The following is a 12,426-nucleotide window of genomic DNA, read 5'->3' on the forward strand; positions in this document are numbered from 1 at the left end:
AGAGAGAGAGAGAGAGAGAGAGAGAGAGAGAGAGAGAGAGAGAGAGAAAGAGAGAGAGAGAGAGAGAGAGAGAGAGAGAGACACCGTGTGATCGCTTCAATTTGAATCAAGCAACGATCACTTTAACATTGCATAAAATTCGATTTGGCTGTGTCGACTACACCACTTAGATCTTATGCGATCTCGGCAACTCGCGCTCTTGTCACTACAATCAACCGGTAATTTTTCTTATAAATTATGATTTTTTTTTTATTCTGCCTTGCTGCGCAAAGATTGTTGCTAACCCATTTGTGCCTACTGAATCGCTTTCCGCTTACGCGCTAATCTCTCACTCGCGCGCATCACCTTTTTCATTGCGATTCGTTTTAGGTCAATAGAACGATATTCTTTGCGTTTGTCTTCGATTTTTCTAGTTCCTTTTCTGTGTTCGCCCAAACGGATCGAATATTCAATTAAAAGCCGAACGCTTTTAGTCGCATTTACTACTGTTATTAATGCCATTCGCACACCATATAGATGAATTGAAAATAAGTTCAGAGTACAAACGGAGAACAAATGAGACAAGCGAGCGAGAAGTGAAAAAAGAAACAACAGAATCGAGTCGAAAGAAAAATGAATGATTACGTCTATATGTATATATTTAAATTGCTGCTTTTAATTGCTTCCGTCTTGTGTATTTAATATTTCATGAAATGAATTGCGACAACTCTCGCATTTGCAATGCTGTGCTACGTAAGCACAACTCTTCGGCATTGGTGTGTAAGCGACAGAGTGAGAGACAAAGAGAATCAAGTGGAAAACCCTTCATCTCAGCGACCTTTCAATAAAACACAAAACACTCACATAACACATTAAAACGTTGTCGTATTTTAATAATAACAAACCCATTCGATTTGGAGTGCAGTTTTTGCAGTCAGCTGCAAGTTGTGCAGCAAAACAACGAAAAAATTGAGTCGATTCATCGATCGCTCTCTTTCTGTGAAATGAAGGGAAAAAAATGTCGAAACACAGAAATCGATCTACCGTATATTTTTTCCTCAATTCCATAAAGAAAAGGGCACATTCACAGCGCAATATTAGTCTGTTGTATTGTGTACAAATGCGAAATGTAATTCGTCGGTTTAGTAAAAAAATTTCGTTTTATTGCGTTGAACTGAGAGACGGCTCACGTCTGCATAATGTGCGTCTAGTAGTAATTTGTGCCTCTTATTCATCACTTGACATTTGCTCATAACGCAATGCACTTCGCCGACTGAATCATAAAATGCTCGCCTTTTCCCTGTTTTTCAAACAACAACAGTGCGAGTGCGCACGAGCGCACGGCAACATGTTGTTACATGCATTAAATCCAATGACGAATGTGACTTTCAACACGAAAAATGCTTAATCTTCAGCTGCGATTTATGGAAACACACTCACTTTGCGAATCATTTGGGATTTTACGCAAGCAAAAGAAAAAAAAACAACAATTTCTGAAATTAAAATTTTGTTTCGAAAAAATTGCAACATCGCCATTATTTTTTTTCTTTTCGAAAACACTTGGACGGAAGACGGCAGCAACTACGTAGTGATATACATTTTCTCAGGCTTGATCATCAAGGAAGTGGGATTTTTTTTGCTTTCGTCATTGTTTACAGCTTCCAAATGCAATGTATTGATGAATTGTGAGAATGCGTGTTATGACTTTGCATCGACAAGTTTTGGTCATATCAATTTGTTTATCAAATGCCTTCGCACATTCAACCTTTTTGATAAAACGTTTAGTCAAAACTCGAAGTCATCGGAGGGAGAAAAAAAACACGCAAATTTGTTTTGACTATTCAATTTAAGCAAATAGCATCGCTTCTTCTTCTTCTTCTCGATATTTTTTCAATTTTATTTTCATTTGCCTGAGCTAAAAACAGTTCAAAATCAGAATTGTAAATTAGATCTTTAATAGGAAAACGAAGAAATGTGTAAGTGACATTTTGGAGAGAGAAAAAATCACTTTTGTGAATTTACGTAATTGGGCGCTTATTTGGTCATGATGGTGGGATAACGCTTTGAATCATCAAACAAACCAATCGTCATGAAATTTTTTCTCTGCCGAAATGAATAACGATTTAGGCATTTCCGATGATTAAATGCGGCCAATCTGTTTATTGTGCGATTACTGACTTTTTTTTGAAGTCAGCAACAAGAAAAAAAAAATATGCAAGGCTGTTAAAATGAGAGACGTCAGCCATTATGGGATATAAATAAAAAAATAATAAAATTCCGAACTTTGACACATATTTCCTGATCGTTTATTTATTCTATCTCCTCGCATATTCCTATTCAAGCGATCGCGCCGATGTAAACAGATTTCCAACTGAAGACGAAAAAAACATTTGTCTAATAAATGCAAAGCTCATCGACCACACCGTACACACCTAGTCGGCAAGAGATCATATTTCCCCGAATCGATGATCGAAAATTGACAAAATGCTTCGAAGACGAAACATCGAGCGAAAGAGAAAAAACAATTAACCACAGAATGAGATGCGGCCGATTGTTTGTGTTTATCGTTCAAACTTTCCGAGCGATGTGTTGGTTCTGTCGCACCAAAACGAGAAGGATCATGAAGAATTGGTAAATAGACCTTTTTTTGACAAATACGCAAAAAAGAGCCGTACATTCATTGACATTTATTTCTCGATGGTACGCTATTGGCTTATGTCGTTGGTATTTTTTCCGCTTCATACTCGTCTCGTTGTCTGTTTGTCAATTGTGAAAATGGCTTATTGAAATGGAAACACCACCACTGGGACATAGTATGTTGAACAAACTGAAATGAACTTCAAATCACTGTTCGAATGTTTATGTCCGAGGTAAATGCGTTTATCCGGCCTATCGCAAACAACAGATGAAATGGCCGAAAAGAGCGTGTTAGTTATTTGGCAAACAATTGTTAAACATTCTTCGATACAAATGAAGAAGAAGAAGACGAGAATAGAAAGCACTTAAGTGCTTGTCCACAGATCGGAATATGATCCTCTGAGCATTTCAAATGTACGCAAACACAATGAGATACCGGAATGCATATTTGAATGGTGTGAAGTGCCTACATTGAATTCGTCAACTACCGAACAATGGCTGCAGCAGATTTTTTTGAAGCCATAGCCAGTGGTATTCTCTCTCTCTCTCTCTCTGTGTGTGTGTGTGTGTGTGAATTGTCAATAGATGTTAGAAGCGTTGCATTAATGGTCCGAGAAAAAAAAGGAGACTTTTGTATACACACATTCGGAAAATGAGATACACACAATGCACTCAAGAATGACAATGGAAAAGCATCGACACAGAGTGAGAGATAGGAGAGAGAGAGAAGAAAAAAACAAACAAGCAAACATACTTCACAATAGAAAATTTACGAAGAAAATCAACTTGATGTTCAATTTTACATGAAGCGCACCGGTCAAACTATTTAATGACCAGAGCCATTTCACTGGAAATTAAATATCAATGGGCAAATGTTTGCACAATCAGCCACTCGGTGTTTCGTTTGCCGAAAATACAATCACGTTCAGTAGTTGCATCATGATTTCGCAAAACTAAAAACAAACACACCGATTTTGTGGAAATATACTTATCGTGTCTATCAGGAAATTGATAAAACACGTGTTCCACTAGATAAGACAAATAATTGTGCAACAACTTGATTTTTTTTCCCATGTGCCATCAGATAAAGTGATTTCAGTACAGGCAATTTCATAGTTTGATTTATCACTGCCACACCATCATGTGAGATACCAAACAAAATTTGAACAGAACTGAAATTTTTTTCTGCTTCTTCGACAAGACAACACAAGCAAGCATTAGAACAATGAATTCAATTTTAGGTATTCTTTCCTTTATTTTTAAGTAGATTCTATTGAGTTTGATCCCCATTCATTCTGCTCGAATGCTTGCATCGTAGGGGGTCAAAACTCCATCTGTTTACAGGCATTCAGAAAATGACGTACACACACAGAGAGAGAAAAAAAAATCGCTTCATCTTCGTCTCATCGTGATCTCTCTTGACTCAACTGATGATGGAACAAATCAGCCTTGCGTGTGTGTGTATTTTTAAAACTGGCTCATGCAGTCTCTCTCTCTCTACTTGAATGGCTCTTGAAGCTGACAATTGAAAATTTATGATGAAAGATGGATGAGAAATAAGGAACCGTTTTCTCAATGCAGGATCTTTACAAAATGCAACTTAAATCCGAATAGACAAAGCAGCGGCGGCGGCGGCGGCGGAGAAGAAGACGACTGAGAAAGAAAGAGAGAAAAAAGTGAACAATTGCATAGTTTTGCAATTTCAAACGAGACAATTTGTCCTTTGGCCACATTTTTTGTATGATGCATTTTCTTCTCTTTTTTTTATGTTAAGCATCTTTTGAACTCGTTGCTTGATTTTTTCTACTTCTCTGAATAAAGAGAAGAAAATAAAATGAAACCATTGCAATTTAACCTAGATGCGAAATAATGATGTGCATTTCTCCTTGGAACAGGTAAAACAAGAAATGAAATGATATCACATATTTTCGGACTTTGGACATTTGTTTACGTCTTTCGCAAATGCTGGAATTTAATCTATTTAGTATTTATTTATTTAGTCGAATATTTATAGATTAAGTTTTATGACCGAACCCATATTGTTTTCGCACTATTCTAAAAATAGATTGGTTCAAAGTATCGGAAATTCACCGAGAGAGTGAACACGATACACAAATTCATTGACAACTGTTTTGCATATGTATGTGTGTGTGTGTGTGTGTTTTTTTGCATTCATCGATTGTCACAGCCATAAAACAACAAGTATGTGCCTAATTAATGCGTTGGTTTTTTGTCTGTGTAGGTAATGATCTCGAGTACATCCTCTCTTTGCTCATCCGATGGAACAAAGCTGGCTTTAAGTTTTTTTTTCTCTCTTTGGTTAGAAAAACAATCATTAGAATTGTATTGGTCTATTTATTGCTTTGTTCCTTTTGCACTGACTGAATGATGCATGAGTGTGGTCCATTCATTAAATCCATGCTTTCGTTTCTCATTCGTTTGTTTTTCACCAGAATTACTTATTGGTGCACATGTGTGTCTTGATCCGTTTTTGTTATTTTCTCGTGAAATGAAACGCACTCTTGAGCCCAAGTGCCTATTTGTTGATCGCCTTTCCATTCGGATTTTTGTTCGTTTCCTCTTATTCCGATTTGTTATGTTCCTTCTTTCTTTCGCTCTCTCACTCGCTTTAAATACCCGATTAAATGGTTCTTATGCCGGATTAAAGATGCACTGGACATCTCACAAAAGACACACACACACACACAACAGATAATAATATTCTCGTTAAGGAATTACATTTTGGGCGGCCAACAACACTTGAACGCTTGTTGCCATGCCACTCGAAACTCGAAAAGAATTTTCAATATTTAGAACTATAACTGAATCACATACGATATGGAAATTAGAAATTCCCACGTGTGCCACATCCGAATAGGAGTAATTAAATTCGAGCAAATAGTTATCACATTTATGACATTCCTTTTTTTTCCGAATTTTTCCGCTTGTAATTACCGAGGTGTTTGGTGTGTAAAAACGAAATTTGCATATTTACCGTAATTACTATGCCAAAACGTGCGAGACAGGTAATAAAAAAGTTGAAAGAAAAAGGTTCGGTTCGATGAGTTCAAATTTGTAATACTTTTATGATGTTTGCAAAAAAAACAAACAAAGACAAATAAGCATACGGAACCAATATATTGCATTTTACCAAATTCATTAAGCAAACTGAACTGGAGCTGGCTCTCAACGGAAAATGCTCAATGAAGTTGAAAATGCACACAAAACTCATTGAAAATACGATGATACCCGTCCGTTCCATTTATGAATTGGATTCATAGTGAGTTTTTGTCATTCATTGTCTGTGCTAAAAAGTACGTGGAACCTCTTGGGATTAACGCGCAGTGCGTTAGCACATCTTTCACTCGGCTCTCAATTTAAATTATTAGATTGAAAAATATTGAAGCGAAGCATTTTAAAGCCTCGCCAAATGACGAGCTTCAATGTTTGAATAGGCGAAAAAAAGGGATCGAAAAGATACATAAATAAAGTGGAAGTATCACATCCTTGGACCGCACATACGAACACTTGTTCATCATCGTTGAATCGGAGACAAAAACATGCGTTCGATTATGTTTTTTGTTAGTCCCCAGATACAAAACGGCTGCACTTGTTGCCACGGCACACAAACACACACACACACACACGCTCTCTTCCGTGGTGCTTCCGTCGTAACAATAAACAATCATTGTAATCATGTGCACATCGTAAAAACATGTGATTTCTTTTTCCGAATCGGAACAACCCTCCGTCGGCTTGATTTTCGTGTCGATGTTGATCATCATGGCGTATTATTGTCTAACTAGACGAGCATTTTTCGGCGCGCACTCATTTCCAATGAGTTCACATGCACACACGCGTGTGTATGCATCATCGGGGCCGACCCTTCTTTATTATCATGCATTAAATGTTTGTAGTGTGTCTCTGTATTATGAACTCGCATTTCATACGTAATTTCATACCGCCGTCTATACTCTATACCATTTGACACATTTGCACCACGCTGCAATGCATTTTTTGTTCTTTTGTTCGGCAAAGAGACAGAGAATACGATGAATCTCAGGACAACATAAACGATAATCATTTTCAATTTGAGCAGTTCCATACATACACAAGCGGTCCCTTGCGCTGTGTGCACACATTTCAAAATTAGGGTGCGGATAAATGACACTGTGAGAGGGATCAAAGCCATTCAACTGCTCTCTCTCTCTCTCTCTCGCTCTCTCGCTCTGTCACTCGGTGTGTTTGTGTACGACGATGAGAAAATCTGTTTGCGTTAACCCCTTAATAAATGCACGTTTATTCGAGTCGGTGCAATCGCATCTGGCTGATTTTTTGCCTCATTCGTCAATCACCATGCACTCAGTTGTTTTCGATCACACAAGAAAAACAACAATTCATTGGGCCTAAGCTATTTGCTCCATTTATGAAGTTCTTTCAATTTGCTACCACGCCGATCATTTTCGGTTATGAAATGATGAAAGAATTGAGACAGACAATGTGCGACGCTTTATTTCCCATTTTTGTGAGCATCTGTACATATATTCGGCTCGGCATTCATTTGCCCGACCATTGTTTGCGTGTGACGCATTAAACCTGATTTTTCTATTTTTTTCTACGATGAAAATGAAATTATGACCACCGAGTTAACAGAAAAAAAACGAGATAACTCTCGCTCACACGCACAAACAAAACCGATTATGCGAGCAAAATGAGAATGATAATTGCTTTTTCCGCTGTTACTTAAATCGTTGGGTTTTGTAATCATATAAAAATAAATCGCCGATTTCTTCATGGCTCCCCATCCATTTACTCGAAATTTTCACATGCGATTGATATCGAATCGTTTATTGTTTTTTTTCTTCTGCGTGGCCTTCCATCGCATTGTTTGCAAATGCCATGAATTGAAACGCAACACAATTCATATCTATACGATTGATATGGAATCGGTCGATCTAAATTTCACGTTTTTTGGACATCATTCGCACTTCACACACAATACAATCTAATCATCATGTTTCAACCATTCCGAATAATTTCCTATTCGGTCTAGTGACAAACTGTTTCGTTTTTCTCGCGTTTCATTTTTAAGTTCATAAATAAAGAGTAGAATGTTTTCTTTCTCGCATGAATGATAAATAGGAAAGAGTAAGAACAAGACGAAAGAGAATCAAAAAAAAACTTGATGATACACTTGGATCGCAAGTGTTTAGTTTAGATTACTGTCTCTTTACGAAACCAGATAAAACGAATGAAATCGCTTATCAATAGAATTTATGATGGCAATTTTTGGAAACATTTGCCGAGAAACAAATGTCACCCGCACATGCTGATTAAAATACGTATATTGCGGAAAGGAGTAATTGACGTCATTAAATACCAAAAAAAGAGTTTGCCGTGTGCATTTCTGCCTGGTTTCAGCAAAGTCCATTTTGATAGAGCGGAATACACTTCACGTACCGAATTGTTAAGAAAAAAAAAAACTTTGAACAATTTGCCACTTTTTTTTCGGATCACACGAGAGACCGAGAGAAATACGGTGTACCTTTCATCGTCTTTTGTATTCGGAACGGAATGAAAATCCAGTTTGTATGTCGATTTCGCCATCGTAAATGCTTTGTGGAATGACTTACGAAATATTGCCACACAATGCTTTGAGATTTTGAATTTTATTTCTTTCTGTCTGTCTCTTGTGTATTGAGTGTACGACTGATGCGTGTATGCAATCGGGTTTTGCCTTTTTCCGCTAAATACACATTGGCCATAGTTTACAGGCTGACGGAAGAAATGTTATGCGTATGTGAAGCCAGCGAGCGAGCGAGCGAGCGATTGATTGAAAGACGAAGAGAGAAGCGAAGACAACAACAGCAGCAGCAACAACAACAACAACAAAATTAACAAAACACACATTCGCTAATGTGCACCATCGAATTTAACTGCTTCTCTCATCAGCCTCTTTCCGTGATTTTATCAGCCGACACATTATTTCTGCTCGTTTCGTCTGCGGTTTTGATCTGTGTACGCGCGATCACACATTTCCTTCGTAATCTCTATTTCAACAAAAATGCAAGCTAATTTGGTTGCCAAAATATGCGTTTCGTAAGCGAAATTATATTATTTTTTGTTTCTGTTTCGTTTGTCTTGTTACTCTCTTGCGTCGCTGCTCGCCGTCGTCGTCGCTATTGCAGCCGCGATTCGTATTGTTTATATACAGATTTGCATTTAAAACACTGGATTCATGAGATGTATTCAAATCACACATTTCACGTAACCAGCGAGTGATTTATCACATTCAAATCATGATCAGAACGATAAACAACAACAACAACAACAACCATGAAAGCTAAATACGTTAAATTAAATAGAAGTTTTAATGGAGAATGTTTTTTACCTCGTCAATATTGTTCGTTAAAATGGCTGTAAATCCAATGGGGAACACAGTAGCACGATCCTGATGCGGCTTTTATAAAATGTTCTTCTTTTTCTTGGTTCAAAACAACAAAATGTTTTTGACGTTTCTACTCAGTTCTATCTCTTCAGTTAAATCAGTTTTTAATACAATGCGGTTGATGTCTTTACACTAGTCATTTCCACGGAAATAACGTTGATTCTATTCATCAATTTTTTTTTTGCACTAATTGATTCCACGAAAGTTCTTTTTTTCTTCTTCTTCTTTGTTTTGATTTGCTTAATTCATTTGTTGTTTTCGTTATTTTGTGTTCTTCTTCCGATTTCCAAAAATAAACCTTTGGACGAGTATACAATCATGAGAGAGCGAGAACTACAAAGTGTGATATTTCTATATGATTCGGTTCACGCGGCTTTTTCTCAAATCACAAATGTTTTGATGATTAAAATTCTTTTTTTCTTCCTTCCTTAATTTTTCCAACTCGGTTCCTGACTGACGGCGTCTGATATATATAGTTTAATTCGTTCTGACACTTTATCAACGGAAACAAGAAAAAAAAAGTGTTTTGCTTGTTTTGTTTTCAGAGTTTTCGCTTATTTTTTCATCAACTTCATGAATCACTTCGAGAAGAATAAAAATTGTAATAAATTTCGGCGTCCGTGTGAACAAACGAATTATTCTTCGTTTTTTTCCTGGTGTATTTAGTATAGAGTCATGTATTACATGTGAATTTGATGGATTATGCCCGATGGTTTAATCTTTTTTTTTTTTAATTTATTGACAACTGTATCAATATACACTTTGATCGAACATTCGTCCCAATGACAAAATTGATAAGAATATTTCAACGGTTTTTTAGCACTGAACAAGAACGGTGATATAAAAATCAGGAAAAAACTTCTTCACGATTTCTGTTGATAGCAAAAAAATTATGCGTTGAAATTGTATTTCTTGAATTTGGGATGTTTATTCCGTCTCTGATGTGGCAGCAACAGTTTTAGCCGGATAAATAATATCGTATCTTTTACACACTTGTCGCTTTTGAAATTCCAAAACAAAATTGATTTGGTTTTCTCTCTTCTTTTTCGTTCGAAAATGATTTCCTTGTCATACAGCAAAAAGGCGAGAAACAAAAACGAAAATAAAAAACAAAAAGAAACACAAATAAATAATAATCTTTTCGTCGAGCGCACGACGACGACAGACTATCGCAACTGCTCAAAACAAACTAAATGTGAACAGCAGTGGCTAGCAATTGATGTGCTTTTCTATTCTCGATACACGAACGAACGAACGACAGCAAAAAAAAAATATGCTCAGTTAAACGCTACGGCGCATCCCGTACCGCAATACGTCGCTCTGTACGCTTCACACTTCGTACGATATGGAATAAGCGGACTAAAGCGCATCCGATCACCGAGACTATGTAATACGATAAGGCAAGCGCACACTCGAAGAAAGGAAGCAACAAGAGAAGTACACTCACTCACTCACTCACACAACGGAGTGTGGGTACGGAACGGAGAGCGCGCAATACAACACAACAAAAGCCATACACTAACCCGATGATACACCGTCGACAAGTGTGTGCTAATGTACTATTACAGTAAATTGTTCACAGATTTGCGGTCGTTCGTATTCACTCAAATGCACAGGCAACAGCACCGACATCGGCTCTCTCGGGGTTGAGTGCAAGCGAAATGGAGAAAAAATACAACACACCAATCTACACATAAACGATGGTAAGAATTCTGTTTGCCGTCTCGTTCGCGTTGCGAGACCGATTACCGACCGATATAACTTATATAGTATGTTGTTGTTGGTGTTTTTTTTTCTTCTTCGTTCGTTTTGGTATTTCCGTCCTACACGGAATCAGATCCAAGAGTCGATCATCACTTACGAGTCGCAAAATCATATGCTTTTAAGTGTATTGGAATGTGAGTGCGATGCGATGGCGTCGATATATCGTACAATTTTTTCTCTCTCTCTCTCTCTCTCTCTTTCTTTTGTTTCTTCTTCGGTTCGCTCGGTGTGTATTTCAGTTTGAGATGCTTAAAATGCGATGCTGCTCTTCGCTCTCCGCTCTCTCCCTCTCCCGGGTGTTTATGTGTACTTTGCTTACGTTTCATCTCCGTACAAATCCAGTTGTACTCATCAACTTTGTGTATGGGTTCAACGCCGAACGTTTTGCCGATCGGAATTTCTTGGTGTCGTCATACGTTTCAACACAAACAAACATCATTTTGCATATCGCAGTAGAAATGAAAGAAGAAAAAAAAAAAGAAACACATGAAACGTACACATTACAATGCATATATATCTAAAGCTGAATCACTTCCTATACTCTTCTATGCGCCTTTGCTACCGCCACTGTTGTCACCGTCGCTCGTTCACAGTACAAGAACCTTCCTTATCTTTCTCATTTGTCCAACCAACAACAACAATAATAACGTAGCGAACGAGAAAAAAAATGATTAAAACGCATAAATTGATGAATAATAAAATTCGCAGATCGACAACTTGATCGCGGCCGCATTTCAACTCGCTTCACCAAATGATTCATATGGACAATCGCTTCTAAAGAATTCTAATGTATATTACAATTGCTGCATGTCGCTAGTCATGCTCCGTAAATGCCAATTCAGTTTTACAATATAAACAAAAATGACATAAATTTCAGTTTGATTTTTTCCGCTTTCCTTATATGCGCACCCATATCGAATCAGATGGAACTGTCGAGGCGGACGCGCACACGCCTGCCTGCCCGCTCGCAAGCGGCTCGCTCAAACTAATCGCCTCGTTGCATCACTAATGGCATAGTGGTTGAATGCTAAAGAGTGAAATAAGCCGCCTTCAATTAATTATTGTAATAAATTCACTTTAAAAGCCTCGTAATTAAAATCATATCGTCGCATATATAGCAATTGCTATTGCCGTTTTTTTTTCTTTCTTCCACTGTCTTTCTTTCTTGCTTTTTCTATCTGCTCTGTCCACTGTTTTCTGATCATGATAGAAGGCAAAGTGGGCCCCGTTGCTTTTTTTCTTCTTCTTCTTTGCTACAATTACACTATCGACCTAGCAAATTATAACTGGAACTGAATTTATGGTTAGACATTCATCTGGTTTGACGATTTATTTGTCAAACAGCGCAACGCGCATAATCGATTGCGCTTTGTTTGAGGAGAAAAAAACCTGACCTGTTATATATCGACGCGGGCATGGCCACATACAATTCTCTGGCAATTACATGTCAAATAATCATTATTATCGAGACACTCGAAAATAATGTTCTTGGCACGATATCCTTTTTTGTACGTCGGTCCAAAAATGGCTTTGCCGATGAAATTATGATCACTGTGTTAATTCACATTCTCGAGCTCCGTTTGCATATTTGTTGAGGG

At 37.5% G+C, this 12,426-nt stretch overlaps 1 protein-coding gene across 2 annotated transcripts in view; it reads right to left on the reverse strand.

The window, feature by feature from the left end:
• The window catches only part of LOC129565308 (ets DNA-binding protein pokkuri), a 45,584-nt gene extending 35,319 nt beyond the window's left edge, over positions 1–10,265 (reverse strand). For both annotated transcript variants that reach the window (XM_055440047.1, XM_055440046.1), the window contains exon 1: positions 9,008–10,265. The gene's annotated coding sequence lies outside the window, so the exon portion shown is untranslated. The remainder of the gene's footprint in view (positions 1–9,007) is intronic.
• Between the last annotated feature and the right edge of the window lie 2,161 nt (positions 10,266–12,426).

This window comes from Sitodiplosis mosellana, unplaced genomic scaffold (genome assembly GCF_009176505.1).
Source record: "Sitodiplosis mosellana isolate CC-2019 unplaced genomic scaffold, AAFC_SMos_1.0 Smas_scaffold_2, whole genome shotgun sequence".
NCBI lineage: Eukaryota > Metazoa > Arthropoda > Insecta > Diptera > Cecidomyiidae > Sitodiplosis > Sitodiplosis mosellana.